The sequence below is a fragment of the Heliangelus exortis genome, chromosome 5, assembly GCF_036169615.1.
Source record: "Heliangelus exortis chromosome 5, bHelExo1.hap1, whole genome shotgun sequence".
Lineage (NCBI taxonomy): Eukaryota > Metazoa > Chordata > Aves > Apodiformes > Trochilidae > Heliangelus > Heliangelus exortis.
The window spans coordinates 10553013-10569124 of NC_092426.1; the positions used below are offsets into that span (position 1 = coordinate 10553013).

General features: G+C 38.3%; 2 protein-coding genes across 10 annotated transcripts in view; both read right to left on the minus strand.

The window, feature by feature from the left end:
• EXOC3L4 (exocyst complex component 3 like 4) overlaps positions 1 to 16112 on the minus strand; it is a 360645-nt gene that overhangs the window by 310591 nt on the left and 33942 nt on the right. The gene's annotated exons all lie outside the window — the stretch shown is intronic.
• The window catches only part of TRAF3 (TNF receptor associated factor 3), a 66221-nt gene that overhangs the window by 31499 nt on the left and 18610 nt on the right, over positions 1 to 16112 (minus strand). For 4 of the 9 annotated variants that reach the window (XM_071745517.1, XM_071745516.1, XM_071745514.1 and 1 more), the window contains exon 1: positions 14154 to 14287. The exons of the other annotated variants lie outside the window; for them this stretch is intronic. The gene's annotated coding sequence lies outside the window, so the exon portion shown is untranslated. Of the gene's footprint in view, positions 1 to 14153; positions 14288 to 16112 lie in introns of those variants that run through there. 9 annotated transcript variants of the gene reach the window in all.

Here is a 16112-nt window from a genome sequence, read left to right on the forward strand (position 1 = left end):
CTACCTATGTATATTAAGCATAGCAAATATGTAAAATAGTCTGTATTTTTTAAAGGCTCTAGGAAGGCGAAGAATTAAAACCTATTCCCGAAAGCAAAGTACTAGTTAATTATGGGCAATATTCTCTGAACAAAGAAGAAGGGAGTTTGTATTCTTCCATCTCACTCTCTGAAAAATGTCCTTAATATTGAAGTTAAGCCATTAGAGGAAGCAGTGAGGTGTGTGGTGAAGGTACACTGGTACTGTATAACACACAGCATAGCAAGTGGTGCCCCCATACCACAGTAAAAAGCAGCCAACCATCAGTATACAAGTTATCTGGAATCTATGCAGCTCCACTACCAACTCCTCCTGCCTATTCCATGAAGTAACAAAATGTAAGTAACCCTTCTCTAAGTCTGCTTTAGACATAACAACAGGTTTTTACTTACTGCACACTTTCCAACATTTTCATCATACAACCACATATGAAACAAACTCGATACGACTCACAATTGACAGAAGATCAGGGCCTACATAGCAAGGCCACTTGATTAACTCACCAGGACATAGCACAACTGACAGGCAGCTGAGAAAATTTTGCAGATGAAGGCTGAATTACAGTACTTATTATCTCAGACTGTGACTTTTCTAGGTCAGCATGCAAAACATTATCAGAATCAAGAGAGGAAGAATACGCCAGATTAAATCCATTTTCAGTAACTTTCTTGCTTATCTTGTAGTCAAATGCAAATGGTCTCAAAAAAACCTCAGCACATGAAAGGAGAAAGGAGGATAAAACACCTATTTACATAAGAGAAATGCCTGGGTATTTACAAGAGAAGAGCACTATTTTAATTGGCACTTGAAATATAAACCTATTCCACACCTCTAAAGTTGCCTCAACCCTTGCAGTTACAATTCAGCTTCAAGAAGTAGAATGAGGAAATGAGGCCCTGTTAATTTCTTAATTGTAAATGTACCACACAGGGAGTGAAACACCTCACATTTCAAATACAAAAACTTTCTTGTAGACAATTTTTGTATGTCTGATCTTCCTTTGCTAAACCCAAAACAAAAACTCAAAGTGAAACATTTTCCTGTAGATAATTTCTGCACCTCTACTTTTGGTACAGAATTTCCATAGAGACTAAACAGACAAGGAAGTTTCTTTCAATTCTGATATCAACAGTTATTTCTAGAAACAAAAAGAGCAAATCATTTCAACACATTAAGGGTAACATTTCATGTCTTTACTAACATCAACTGAGCAAGGGTAGAAGTGCTGAAAGCCTTATCCACACTCCACTGCCCCAGAGTAAAGCCTCTCTGTACCTTCATCGACCAAGGTGAGGGTCCAAAGAAACCATCCTCATAACCCAAGACATACATCCAATTATTTGGTCTTATTTAAAACCACAAAAAATAAACACACAACCCAAACAAACCAGTTTCTACAGTAATTGAAACGGAAGTATAAACTGGTTCCTATTTTGGACCAATGTCTGCCTGTTTCTTGTCTGCTCTTTAAAAACCTGCAGAGTCTAATGCCTTGGTGTAACAGTATCCATCCCTAACTTAAAGAAACTTGCAGTTGTCACTAATGAGGAAATTCAATCTTTTTTTAAGAGCAAAAGCCTAAACTAAAAGGTTCAGCAGCAAGCATAAAAACCAAACATTATGAGATAATTATGACTCTGAAGAGGCAATTGAAGAAGTTGTAACCAGCACACAAAACCCGAGATGTGATGCTGAGAATGCCAGTCTAGAAGACAAGGAGGTTAAAGAGCAGTGCTATCAGTGACAAAAGAAAGCAGCTGAAAAAAGTTATCTAACTTCAGACATTGCCCAATACATGATTTCCATTGCTGAATATCTGTGGCTGCACAGACAGGAACACAGTCATCAGTTTAGAACCTGACATTTTGTTGCAGCTGTAAAAGAAACAGAGATGAGCAAGAAAGGATAAAAAAGTGAAACTCCGTAAACATCCAGACTAGTGAAACTTGGCTACCTATGGATTTGCTCCTCCTGTGTGACTGGAAAAGCTTCATTTAGAACTGGTAGTTGAAAATCTTTAATAACTTTCCGTTCTCCAATTTCTAATTTGTATATATATACCAATATATCTTTTCCCAATGCAACTGCTTTTTTTTTTTTTTTTTTTTTTTTTTTTTTTTTTTTATCATATTCAAGACCTCTACCATTCTGTCAATCCTTGAAGTCAAAAGCAACTTCAAGCACACTGACTGGTAAGAATAACACAGAGAACATGCTTCTCCTTAAAATGCCGGAATAAAACAAGGCATGGCCTGATTCTGACCCACAGAAGAAATTCGGAAAAAAAAGGCACTAAAAAGAGATGCTGGAAGGAGAACTGGCAAATCAAAAGAGCACACCTGAACTTCTAGGTCATAGAACACAACCTACTACTCAATGTCTGCTTCTATATTTAGCTACTTCCATGCAAAAAGAAGCTAAAGATGATTAGAGCACAATTTCATCATGGAAACTGAATAATTAGTCAGGAGAGAGGCAAGTATGAGAAGGAGAATATTCAAGATTTAACTGAGGAGTAACAAATGTCGAAGAAGTAGCAGGTGAGAGTTTCACAGAGATATGAAACCACTCAGGGGGTGGACTGTCAGCTGGCAAGAGAGATTTCATACCAAAATAAACTGCACAGGGTTCCACAGGACTCCACTTTTGGAACTGACGTATCAGGTATCTTGGCACAGAAAGCAACCAGAAAGCACATCAATAAATAAAAGTTACTATGCAATATTTAACAGTAAGTTTGATGTGCTTCAGCTTTTATATTTTTATGAAGTACATCACACCAGAAGAGCTAAACCAGCACAGCACCAGAGCAGCCAGCTTAGTGACCAATTCTCTTCCACAATACTCTGAACAGAGAGAATTTTTAATGCAGCAGAAGCCATTTGTGAAGCACAGCAATTAAGAACCAAGCTTAAAAGAACAACAAAACCTTTTACTTGAAATGAAAGATCTGCATTTAACAAGAGGGTGGGGAGACACGATGCCTGTTAAACTGCACACACAAATCCAGCTATTGTTTGCACAGAAATACATCCTCATGCATATAAGTATGGCATCAGTGGTGAACACAAGTGGAGATGATACAAATATTTCAGCTGCCCACCCTTTCCAAGCAACTTTCTATTATGGTTTACATACCACTACAGATGTCATCTGCAATGCCTTCTTTTCCTTTTCAGGAACCTTTAGCAGTAGGACTCAGATTGTGTCCCCATAATCCTGTTTCAAACTGTCAACAAGAAGAGATTTTTAGGTCCTTCCTCAGTAAGACACTATAGGAGTGAAGATAAATCCCTCAGAATGCAGGAAGTGGACAGAACATTCCAGATAGGCCAGTTCTGGTGGGGGCCTTCAATTCCTAAAGGCATAGCAAGCTGCCATCAAGTCAAAGACTCTGGTTCTTGCTTCAGCAAACTAAATCTAAACTCCTAGTTCACCATTTGCTATTTCTTAAGCTCCAATTTTCCCTGGGAAAAATCATAACAGTAGAACAATGTTACTTTTAGATCTCTTAAAACCATTGAATCTTGGACAATCACCTTTCAGGATAGATAAGCACTCAAAAAGAGGCTCAGTCACCACAGTTCTGTCCATCCTTTCTGCCACCTCTCCTGCTGCTAGCATGTGCTCCTGTTCACACTTCTGCAGTAACAGAAGTGAGCTGGTTCTGGTCACCAGCTGGGTGACAGTGCTTGCTCCAGTCATGTCTCCCTGAGCTCCACTTCTGTCACTACTCCTGTTACACAACATAAGTGGTACTCAAGCATCTAAAGCTGGATCTCAATTAATCTTTTAGCCTGTATATAGCATAATGAAGGTTACAAAAAGTCATTGTTACTTAACTCATACTCAAACCAGTACAGAGGATAGGAAACTGGAAGTAAAAGTGTATTTAATGACAAAGATGTTACAAGACTTTGAAAGCAAGAGACTTTCTAAACAAAGAGCACTTTGCTCTTTGCTTAACCAAGAACACTTGCTCTCACCACAGGGAGGGCAAACATCCTAGAAATGCACATTACTGTTCCATACTATATATCTCATTTTTTTAATTTATTTGCTTTTTGGGAATAAATCTGATTTGCAACCCAGAAATACATTAAAGTGTCCATTAAAAATTTAAAATAAACTTGTATTAAAAAACAAAGGAAAAAAAAATTAACTCTTATGTAAGCAAAAACACCCCCAGAAAATTGTCTGCAAAAGGAACCACAGGACTCAGCACATAGCAAGCTCTCCATGAGGACAGTTTCAATTTATTGACAATACAAATCAAATAAGCTTTTGCCAGGGTTTTAAAATATGAAAGGTCAAGAAGTTATGTGAAATAAATGTTTCTGTTATACTACCAGAGAAGAGGTTAACGTAAGACACAAGTTTCCAAGTCAGCAAGGTTGCTGATGGCACCAAGCTGGTGCAGCTGACACACTCCAGAGAACAAAGACCATTCAGAGGTACCTTGGTAGGCTTGAGAGCTGGGTCCATGCCTACTTCAGGAAGGTGAATAAGGCCAAATGCAAGATCCTGCACCTGTGTTGGGGCAATCCCAAGCATAATTACAGCCTGGGCACAGAATTAATTGAGAGCAGTCCTGAGAAGGACTTAAGGGTATGAATTGATGAAAAGCTCAATATGAGCAGGAAACATGTGCTTGCAGCTACCAGTTGTATCCTGGATGCATCAAGAGTGGACAACAGGTCAAGTGAGATGATTCTCCCCCTCCACTCTGCTCTCATGAGACCCAACCTGGAGTACAGTGTCTGAGTCCTGGAGTCAACAGGAAAAGGACATGGAGCTGCTGGAGTGAGTCCAGAGGAGGGCCATGAAGATGGTCAGAGCACCTCTCCCATGAAGACAGGCTGAGAGAGTTGTGGCTCTTCAGCCTGGAGAAGAGGAGGCTCTGGGGAGACCCTGCAGCAGCCTTCCAGTATCTGAAGGCAACCTACAGGAAAGCTGGGGAGGGACTTCTAAGGGCAGAACTGGGTAGATCTAGGTTAGACATTAGGAAGAAATTCTTCACAGGAACTGGCTACCCAGGGAAGTTGTTGATGCCCCCTGCCTTGAGGTATTTAAGGTCAGGATGCATGGGGCTTTTAGCAACCTGGTCTGGTGAGAGATGTCTGCCCATGGCAGGAGGGTTGGAATTAGGTGATCTTTGAGGTCATTTCCAACCCACACCATTCTATGATTCTATACAGTTTTATTTGGTTACTACTTAGAACAGAGGCTTTTTCAAAAAATTACAATTTGCACTGAGAACAAGTTAAGCGAACAGAACAACAATATGTGCACAGTATCTAAATTAAGCTCTGTAGATTAAACCTGAAGTTAGACAGGGAGCTAAAGAACACCTAAGAAGACTGACCAATCCAATGATTCAAGCTTTCCTCTTCAATAAACAGTTTATATGTTTTTATTTAAAAAATGTAAAGCCATACAAACTCCAGTGTCTCATCCTAACTAGGTCATTTCTCTGGTAGCACTGGCTGGTTTTTTTCCTCTATTTGTTAATGAGATAGGACTTGTGATTGTACTGTCTCTCCTTCCACCCTCTCAAAAACACTTGGGAACCAACTGGACTGAGAAGTTTCATGAAAATGAGTGGCTACGTGGGGGAACAGAAAGAGAAACTTAATGTAGTGCCCAGTGAACAAGAGGCTGTAAAAAGTGCAACCTCAAACATCATTTCCTCTGGGTGGTCTGTGAGTTGGACAGTCAGTACAGAATTGCATCCAAACCAGCCAAGACCAGACAAGCTTCAAGGTTTTAGTCTTCTCCAATATTGTAACAGCAGAGGGTGGCTGGAAGTTTTTTGTTTGTTTTTTTTTTTTAAATTGAGGATGGGGGAGTAGGGGTAAAAAAGGGATGTAGAACATCTTTTAGGGAACCAGATTTAATCAGTTTCTTCAAACAGTTTTCTTCTGACCTTTACAGAATACCCTCAGAGAGCCAAATAATCAGGCACCTGGAGTGGTATTCCCAGCTGTTCATAGAACCAGCCAGGTTGGAAAAAACCTCTGAGATCATCAAGTCCAGCCCTTGATCCACTACTGCCATGGTTACCAGACCATGGCACTGAGTTCCACATTCAGTCTCTTAAAAACCTCCAGGGACAGAGAATCCACCACCTCTCTGGGCAGCCCATTCCAATGTTCAGTCTTCCCAGCTCCTGAGCTTTCCATCACCAGAATTACTGCTTCAAGTTACCATACAGAAATCTTTATCTTAAAATTAAATTATTAAAACAATCTGAACTTTTCCTTCATCTTATATTTCAGCATTTTACAGCTTCTAATCAATTCTTAGCATGTACTCACTAAAATAAAAGTACATCTTTCCCTCACCATCCTTTAGACAAGTCTTCCAACTCAGCTGTGCTTCTGCTTATGAGTGTGATTATGAACTGCAACATACACTGTCACACCCTGATGAGTGGCTAAAACCATAATGCAAGCTGAAAGCAGTTTATTGGTGACAACGTGTTACCAATTTATTCAATGCATACGTGTCAAAAAAAATTAAAGCAAAGTAGGGAGAGTGCCCCAGGAATCTTGACTCTAGAGCTCTTAAGCATGAGGGTATCTTGCTGCAAGGACCAGTTCTCACAACCAGCCACCTCTCAGCCTACATTCTGGTGAAAGCCCCACCATTGAAGCTGTACAGAGCACAGACAAGCAACAGATAAACAAAATGCAAATATTCTCCCCAAAAATGTCTAGACAGTGATTGAAGTAGAACTGGAGTGGCAAGGTTGAAAGCAGAAAACCATCCATCAATTTTGCCTTGTGTAAGGTTAGAAGTCTTGGCATTTTCATCTCCCTTGTTTGTACAGGGGAACTACAGATTTATTTTTTTCCTCTAGGCACTTGTCATGCTTGAAGCACTGCTCATTGTTTCTTTTCAGCATATTTAGGAACTATCAATCAATGCTGGGGTATTTTGAGCATACACTTTGAGCAGAAATTCTGAGAGGAATAAGGGAGGATGGGGAGAAGCTGCTGGTCACCAGAACTAGACATAACTTTACGCAGTGGAAAGGATGTGATAATTCCTTTATGCAAAACAGTCAAATACTAATTCCTATAGAAATATAAAAGCAGCATTGATATTGAAAAAAACTTATTTTTCCCTATGTAAAAAGAAATTGCATACTTTATCTGCTTTAAACTTCACACTACAGATCCATAGGCATCCACGTTCCCTGCATCAACTAATGCAAACCAACTGTGAAGACAACCTTGAGATCAATACACAGAATAGAACAGATGAAGGTCAACAGGAAAAATCACTACATCGATACAAGCAAGTAGGATAGAAGCATTTGAAAAAAGTCAGCAGACAGCATATTCTCTGCACAAGAAGCTTCTGCCATTCCTGAGCTCTTCACAGCCACTTATTAGTGCAGTACAGTCACAGACATAATGAGGTTAGAAGGCATCTCTGAAGGTTATCCAGCCCAACCTTGTGTTGAGAGCAAGGCCAACTTCGAAGTTGAACACAAGAACATTAACAGTAAGCTGAGGTTTACTTTTTTTTCTCTTTTAAACACTTTCTTTGTCTGTATTTCTGTCAACAATAAGTCTACACATTCACATGAAGTGTCTTGCAGGATTAAACAAACCAGCATCCTAGTACAGGGATCTCAATTGATCAAGCCTGACAGACTATGCATTCATGGAAATATTTGTAACATATACTTCCTCCTGTGTTTAACAGATTTCTGGATTCTGAACAGGAAAGAAAGAATTGCATAGATTCATACAAAGTCATTACATTACTATTAGGAGACGAGAATGGAAATATTTATAAACAGTAATGTAGTAATTTCTTTTGGAATATTCAAAAGACTTGCACTTTTAATAACTACCCAATAAAACATTGAATAACATTAACTTTCAGTCTAATATACACTGTACTGATGAGAAGAAAAACTTCAAAAGGGATTCAAAAGAAAACCAAAAAAACCCAACCACAACAGAAAAGCAGTTCGGTTTAATTTAAGAAAGAAGATTTTTATGTGACACTATGTTCAATGATTACTTTTTTGAAAGCTAACAGCCTTCTTTTGAACCAAGACATATGGGCTGGCAAAATGTCTCTAAGATTCAGCCTGAGGCAGCAGCAATAACAAAGTGTTTGTATTTTGATTTACACTGGCCATCTATAGCTCTCAGTAATTACTTTGAAATCTCAGTGGGCTACCAAAACACAGTATAAAGTCATTTGAAGTGCAAGAAATCAAAAACCTCTTTTAGAAATCAAAGGACCTCTTAAGCTTTGAAAGCCTGGGTCACAACACAACAGATAAGAGACATGCTGTCCAAGCTCGCCCTGTGTACTTTGTTCTGCATTTTGAATTCCAATTTGGATTCTCATCTATGGATGCTGAAGAGAAAGAGAAAGCATGAAGGAAGGTTATTGCATTTTTCCTGTGAAATTAACCCCCAGTTGGGATCCCTATTTCTACAGGAGGTTTTTAGAAGAAGCACTTAAAGAACAGGAAAGATCAAAAGACGACCCAATGACCATGGGATGAAGTGCACTTTAATCTCTTCCTCTGGTGTTCAGGAGAAGTCCACGACTGAGATGTATTTGTCTGTCCCATGCAGAGTAAGTGCATCAACACTAGAGCTTTTCCTTTGTAAACAGAGCCAGAAGTTAAAAAAAATAATCTCCCACAGAAGAAAAATATTCAGGATCAAATATTCTGGGAAATGTCATGACAAACACAGTATTTCAAGGTAAAGGTGGTTTCCTTTTACAAAACTGTTTTACATATGCTTTGAAGAAAGAACTAGCAAAACCAGTTTATACTTGCATTCTGAATACTCTGGTTTTATGGAAAGCTATTTCCATCAGTCTAGATTGCCTACACTTTTCTTTTCAAAGTAAGCCCAACATTTCCTTTACTTCTTCAGCACAGCCAAAAAGTCATTTACTATGTTTTTCACCCACACCTGCTTTGATTGGGAAACAGTATCTTTGAATTACCTATGACAAACCCTAACAAGGATCAGTAAGGGTTAAGGCAGATGGCACAGCCAAATCATTTTGGCCAAAGGAAAATTCTCTAGAAAAAGATGTCTCAACTTCTACCCACCTAAGAAAATCCCTTTTTTCCTCCCAAGGTGTGCCATCAAGAAAAAACTGCTGCATGATTTATCAGAAACAACTTGGTTTTGAATTATATCAACTTAAGACAAAGTCTTTTCATATCTGAAATCATGGAACAGGAATAAAAAAAAAAAAAAGAAATCTGTCTTTTAAATGTATTGTGAGTTGTCTTTTTTTTTTTTTTGACCAAGACTGGTTCTTTTCAATGCTGTTCAGTTTCAAAGATAATGACATTTCAAAAGTCTAGCAGAATAGCAACAGATATTCTTCAAATCACAGTCTATCTACTCTGCTGACTGGCAAGCACACGACAAATTCTTTTTGCATTGCCAGTTCCTGGCAGAATGCATTTGTGCTGACTCTCAATGAATCCAGCCTTGAAATCTAAGCCGAGGTGCTGCCTGATGATATGATGTACTGTGGAACTAGAAGTGGCCATCTCAGATAACTGAGGTCATAGTAACTCACTTCCACCAGAAATTCTTTCCACTTGAACCAAACTAAGTTTTCTAAGCTTACATCCAAAGCTGAAAAAAAAAATCTGACACCTACAGGAACTAACCCACATGAAACATTTCCTTCTCTTCCATTTTATCCTGTTGACCACTGCATACATATCACAGATAAGAAAGAATTACTTCCTCACACTGACTTAAGTACCTATCAGATTCTAGAAACGAACACAGCAAGCAACATCATCATAGTATTTCATTTAACATTAAACTGCATGTAAGACATTCATTCATGCACAGTGAGAATCTTTTAGCATTCTAGATGAGGTCTTCAGTGTGTCCAAAATCATTGCTTCCTACTCAGGAACAAAAAACCAAAAAGGGCATAAGGGCAACCATCTTGTCAAAGGGCATCCCTCATATCAGAGGACAAAAACATTGTCCACTGTTTAATGAAATTATAGCACATTTAACTTCAGTGGTTTCAGTGAAAATTTTCAACTGAAAATTTAGATTTACAAAACATGTTTCCCAGCAATGTAAGAAAGGAACGAACTTGTTGTTTCCTCTTGTAGTAAACATAGGCTTTGGGAATAGGCTGTTGAAGGCAAATCTATATAAGACACAAATTCCTTCTGGTGTATGACAGTTTTCATCCTTCCAGCTGCAGTCTCATTAAAACATTTTTACCTGGAACCTGTACACAATTTCCCAGTTTCTCTCTGACTGTGATTACTTTCCTATATAAAAAAAAAAAAAAAATTATTATTTTGCCTTGACAACCTTAAGCCTTGCATTTGCTGTCTGAAGGTTTATACCAACTGTTATTCTGGAGGTTTCAGATCAATAGATACTGTTGACATCCTGAGAACAAGCCGTCTCCACACATCACTTCAGATGGGATACTAAGGATGAAAAAAAGCCCCAAGTCCCTTCAATTGTTTCTCTCTTGCACTGGATTTTGAAAATTAACAAAATTTTTTGATGTTGACTTTCTACAGCACACTTAATGTGGAAATGATGAGTGCTTTACAAATTTTTGACTCATTTTCACATCACTACAGAAAACTATGTGTTCATCACTGTTATAGAGCCAAAATCAAGTTTAACGCAAGAGACAGCAACCTTTCAAAGAAACTTCTGGTGGAATTGTACAGGACTGCTGCTGCTTGGGAGAGTATGCTTATGAAGCACATTAAAGACTGGTGTTTTCCCCACCATCCACAAGGCTTTAGAAACATTTCCATCTTCAGATTTGGAATACAAAGTTGCCAGTTTTAATTGAAAATTCTTTTTGCATGCTTAAAGCCAGAGGGCTCTTCTAGTTAACAATAATGAAATCACGTTTACCTGTACTGAACAAATACTGAATTGAGCAATTTTATTTAATGTATTAATGGCAATCTAACAATTAAATGTGCATTTTTATTTTCGAAAATTCAAACCTGAAAGCCTCCAGGTGTTGCACTAGAAACTAAATGAGAATACTGAGAGATTACTTGGAGAATTTATGCTGATAAAGACTTTCTGCTTGCATTATAAAGAGTCATGCAGACATTGGCTAGCTATGCAAAATGCAAAGAGTAACTTCTAATTGGAGCAAGTATGCAGAGGACACTGTCAGAGCAAGGGGCTTAGTCCTAAAATTACAGATTAAAGAATGTTGCACAGCTAATGACTATTCAGAGGATAGACACTGCTGATTCTATGCTTTTTGCAAAAAGCTTGTATCTAGGCAATGAAGCCTCTGATATCACAGCAGAGATTAAAAATTTTTTCCATCAGTTCCACTGATTGGCTACATGAGCCTTTACCACTTCCTTTCCCCCTGAACTGTAAAATAAGACCAATATTGCTTGCCTTTTGTAGCATCCCTGGCCTGAGGCATCCCACATCATTAGGAATTATCTTTAGACCAGACTACTTGACACCAGCCTAAATCCTCCGAGAAATCTGGTTAAAAAGAATCACTTGCCTTCCCATCCTTCTTAGTCTCAGAAGAGATTTTTTTTCATAATATTTGTAATTAAACTGCAGCCCAGTGCTTTACAATCCATAGGAAGCAATTTCAGGATCTGCAAACACTAGGTATAATGGAATATTATAGACAAACAGCCTGAGAGGTCAAGGTACCCTCCTCTCTGTATATAAGGAGAACTACTACCTTAACATCATAAATGCTTCTGTGAACAATTTTTTTTCCTAACTGTTCACATTTCGCTGGAAGTTCTTGTACTGCTGTCTTTAGAAGATCCCAAAAAACTGTCAATTTGAAATTAAGAACACATACAAATGCACTTCCTAAAGCATAGCAAGATGTCTCAAAATAGATGAAAAATGCTGCAATGTACATTCATGAAGTCAGGTACAATCCAGTTCCTGGGATTATTTTCCACCATAAAACAACCTCTACCACATTAGTGATGGGTTCATCACCTACAGCACAGACATCCTGTCATCATGTCATTTCAGCCTAGGAATATTTACTTTCAGTAGAAATAGCTGACTAGCAACTTGGAAGGAGAAAAAATAAAGAAGGGAAAAAAGTAGCTCAAAAGCATCCGTTAAGCATTCCTGTTTCCACTCTACCTTTGCTAACCCTAGAATCAATTATTTTGAAGCCTACAGCAGAAAATACCTAGTGTTACTCAGATCAGTGAGTTCTGCAGGTTAATCATACAGCACCAAAAGTGTGTTTTTTCCTTTTTATTTTTGTTTGTGTGTTTGTTTTACATCTTCCATTTTTCAAGGCAGCTATTCTGACTTGAAAAAAAAAAAGAACTATTAAACTAGATTTACATAAACTCATGCTGTATATTTTTCTTTATATAGTTTTAGTAATTAATTCTCCCAGGTGTTGACTGCACCAGTTTTACTAATCACAGCTATCACCAACATAGCTGTCAGCAAGTAAGTATAAATGAAGGTTATCCCATCTTGGAACAAGGATACATTTTGTTATCAATCCAGGCAGCTTCTGTGTGTCACTGAAATAAAAGATTTCATCGGTGCTCTTACAGAAGACAGAAAGCAAACAGCTGCAGTTAAGGCAAATCCACAGTATCTTCAATTCATCTGAATGAGAACAATCACAATTTCCTTCCTCATCCCACGTGAAAATTGTAAATCTTTAATGTTGTGCCATCATCCAATTTTTAAAATCATCTCCAGAGAACTTATTTTAAAAAGTAGCCCCAGTCTAATATATTATGCAAGTAAATGCTCATATCTATTAATACAAGCTTTTTGTAGTAATATACTACCCTTTATACAACCCCCTTTTTCTCTCATCTGCTGTGTTCTGATTAGCAATTTCAACTAAGCCCCCTGCTACCACATTCAAGTTTTACCTTGAAGCACAACATAATCAACAACATAGGTTTTTGCACTGTATATTCCTAGCATCTGTCTTCCATCATGGCAGCAGTGCAATGGAAACCAAGCATTGCACATGGAAACTCAGACCAAAGTAAAAAATAAATGTTCATCCTCACAAAAAGTTGTATTACGTTTGCAATATAAGGAGGAAATATTATGTGTATGACTGGATGCTGAATTAAAAACAAAGCAAAAAAGATTTCCAGTAAAGTCTGAGATGGCAGGTAAGTAAAAAAATATTCCACATGAGTCGTCCTAACCACCTACTTCTGCAGAAAAAAGACTGCTCAGGCAGAATGCTGTCCCCTACACAAATACCCATGCTTTAGAAGGAGGGAAAAATTAATCACAAACTCTTTAATAATGCAGTAGCAATTTGTCCCCTAACCATTAACTAGAAAGCTGATGAAGTTTGGACTGAGTTCAGCCCATTTCAGCTATGCACTCAAACAGAAGGCTAAAGAAACCTATCAGAGAAGTATATCTATCTGTAATTCCAAATAAAGCCATCCCCTTCAAAATGTACTCAATTTTCATGCTAGACAAACATTAGCGTTTGCAGCCAAAATAAATTTTAAAAACTTAATAACAAACAAAGTAGTGGCATTCCAACCAAAGAATTTGACATACATGTGAATACAGTTTCAGCCAGCCCATAAGTCAAGGAACAGGCATAAGGTTAAAGGTGAGTCTCCAAATTACTAACATGATTCTGTAAAATATATGTATTTTCTTAGCATCTGCTCTTTAGAACAGATTCTCCTTAAGGACAGGTAAAAAGACCCTTTTCCACTTAAACAGCTCATCAGTATTGCAGCTGCTGTCAGAACAGCATAAAGTTGGAAAAATCTTTGACAGTTCTTGTCTTCTTCCCAACCCAACCTTTGTCCTTACTCATCACCTCTTCTAACCTCTTCACTGGCTATCTGCTACCAGGCAAACTCTGCGCCAGTCTGCAAATTATATACTCCTCACATAACAATTCTCCTTAACAGACAACTGAAGAGAACAACAATATTAACAGGGGAACTGTTAACTGTTGTCAGTCCAAAAAAGCTCTTGATTTCCAAAGTTCATGCAACAGTTTTCTTGATCAAGTCTGTATACTTCTCGTCTTCACACACTAACATCCCTCCCCATCCCCAGATCTGGAACTCTTAGACTGCTTACATTTTCTTTGTTTTATCTGAATCTTGTTTGATCAGCAACTTCAGGAGGAAGAAGAAGCTTTCTCAATGCTCTGCTAGGTGTTAGGGTTCTCTTTACTCTTGTGAATAAGGAGAGCTTTGCTATAATCTGCTTGGTTTTTTTCTTTGCCCTAGAGAAAGAAAAGTTTAAGTTATGTTACCATCATTTAAAACCCTGTAGCAAGCTTTTCAGCTTTTGCAAAAGTCTAGTGAAAATGAGGAAGTATCAAATTTTTAATGACAAATTTTTAAAATAACATAAGAAACATTACAGGTAACATACCAAAATACTTCTTAAAACCCATTGTTTTCCTCTTATCCACTATTGTTCACAAGGTACTCTTAACAAAACATTATAGAAGGATGTGCTCAAAGTAAAAACCACAACTTATTTTTCCTGCTTTCACAAACATGCAAACTTCTCCACCCAGACACATTATGTGTCATTACACAAAATCTTCAGAGCAGTGCCATTTTGTTGGTAACAAATCTGTTAATTTCCATCAGGAAACATCAGACCAATTCTGGGAAAGTAACTAATTGTTCTGCAGTGTTTCTTCTCGAAAAACAAGCCACCACTATGACAGAATTTGCACAGATCATTGGAACAAAGCAACCTGGTTTGGGGCAGCTCGTTTGATCATGGCAGAGAAAAAGAGTTTGAAAGCATAATTAATTAATGCAAGTCTCCATCAATCTTTTCATGCATTCCTAGACGTGATAGAAAGGGTGAGACACAACAAATGCGACTACAATGCCTGTACACAGCCTTCCATATTTATCCTCCAAAGACATTTTTTGGCCAGGTTGCAGTAACCTCATCTGACCATTTACGAAAAGCCACATTTTCAAAAGAATTTCAGTTCTCAACTCCTGTCAATGAAGTTTGCATCCACCTACCACAGAGTCCAACAGTGGCAGGGAATTCTGCCAAATCTGAGCAGCTATTCCATAGCGCCAGAGCACCGATGTTCCCAGGTGACACTAACCAGAGCAGCACCAAAGGTCCAACTCGGCAGCGTGTTCCCAGCTGTCATCCTGCACAGAATGCTGCAAAGATGGATCAGCCTCAGCAGTCACACAGAACTGGTTACGGGACTTCAAACACTCACAGAATTGCAAAGAGAAATGTGCTGGGCTCTCATTGATGTTACCAGGTCTAAAGTAAATGACTCAGTAACATTTAACTAGTCAGGGGAAATGCCACCAACTTTCATAGCTATGAATGGGCCTTTTTCTGGGCATTCTGATTTTTTTTTTTACCTTGGTCATGTGCTACAATTCACCTTGATCCTCAGGAGGCAGAAAGGAAAGGCTACTGCCACTAACAAAAAAAGCAGCCAGGCTACTCTGCATCAGAATCATATTAACTGACAGGCTAACAAGTGGTTCTAAAACCTGACAAAAGAAACACACTGGCCAAGAAAAGCCCAATCTGGCTCATTCTAGAAACAGAGTAGCTGGAAAAATAGCCCAGCACTGATATTTATAGAAAACTACAGGAATAATGTCATACAAAAAGGAGACCTTCAACTTTTTAACATTTTCCCCACCAAACCAGCATGTAAATTGCAAATTATCCCCTAATTCTTACAGATACCATGAATGAAGTACTAATCTCTGTACTAAACTTCTATATGGTAACCCAGGAAGAAATTCTAAACCTCTTTCAAGTTCCCATCCTGAGTTTAGACACCAACTATGATTGCCTTTGTCATTGTCCATTCATATTCTTCAGCCCAGGGAGTTCATGCTTCCAGCCTCTCCCTTCTCTCCCAGCACACCAACCAACCCCCTGAGGTTCCTCACAAGTTTTTCTTACCAAACGAGTGTGCTCCACAGCTAAACAGCAGCATTATGACAGTGCTATACGCTTAAAATTCTGGCATTAAAAAAACATCCAAAGACACAAATAAGACATTGGAAAGATTGGATATTTAGC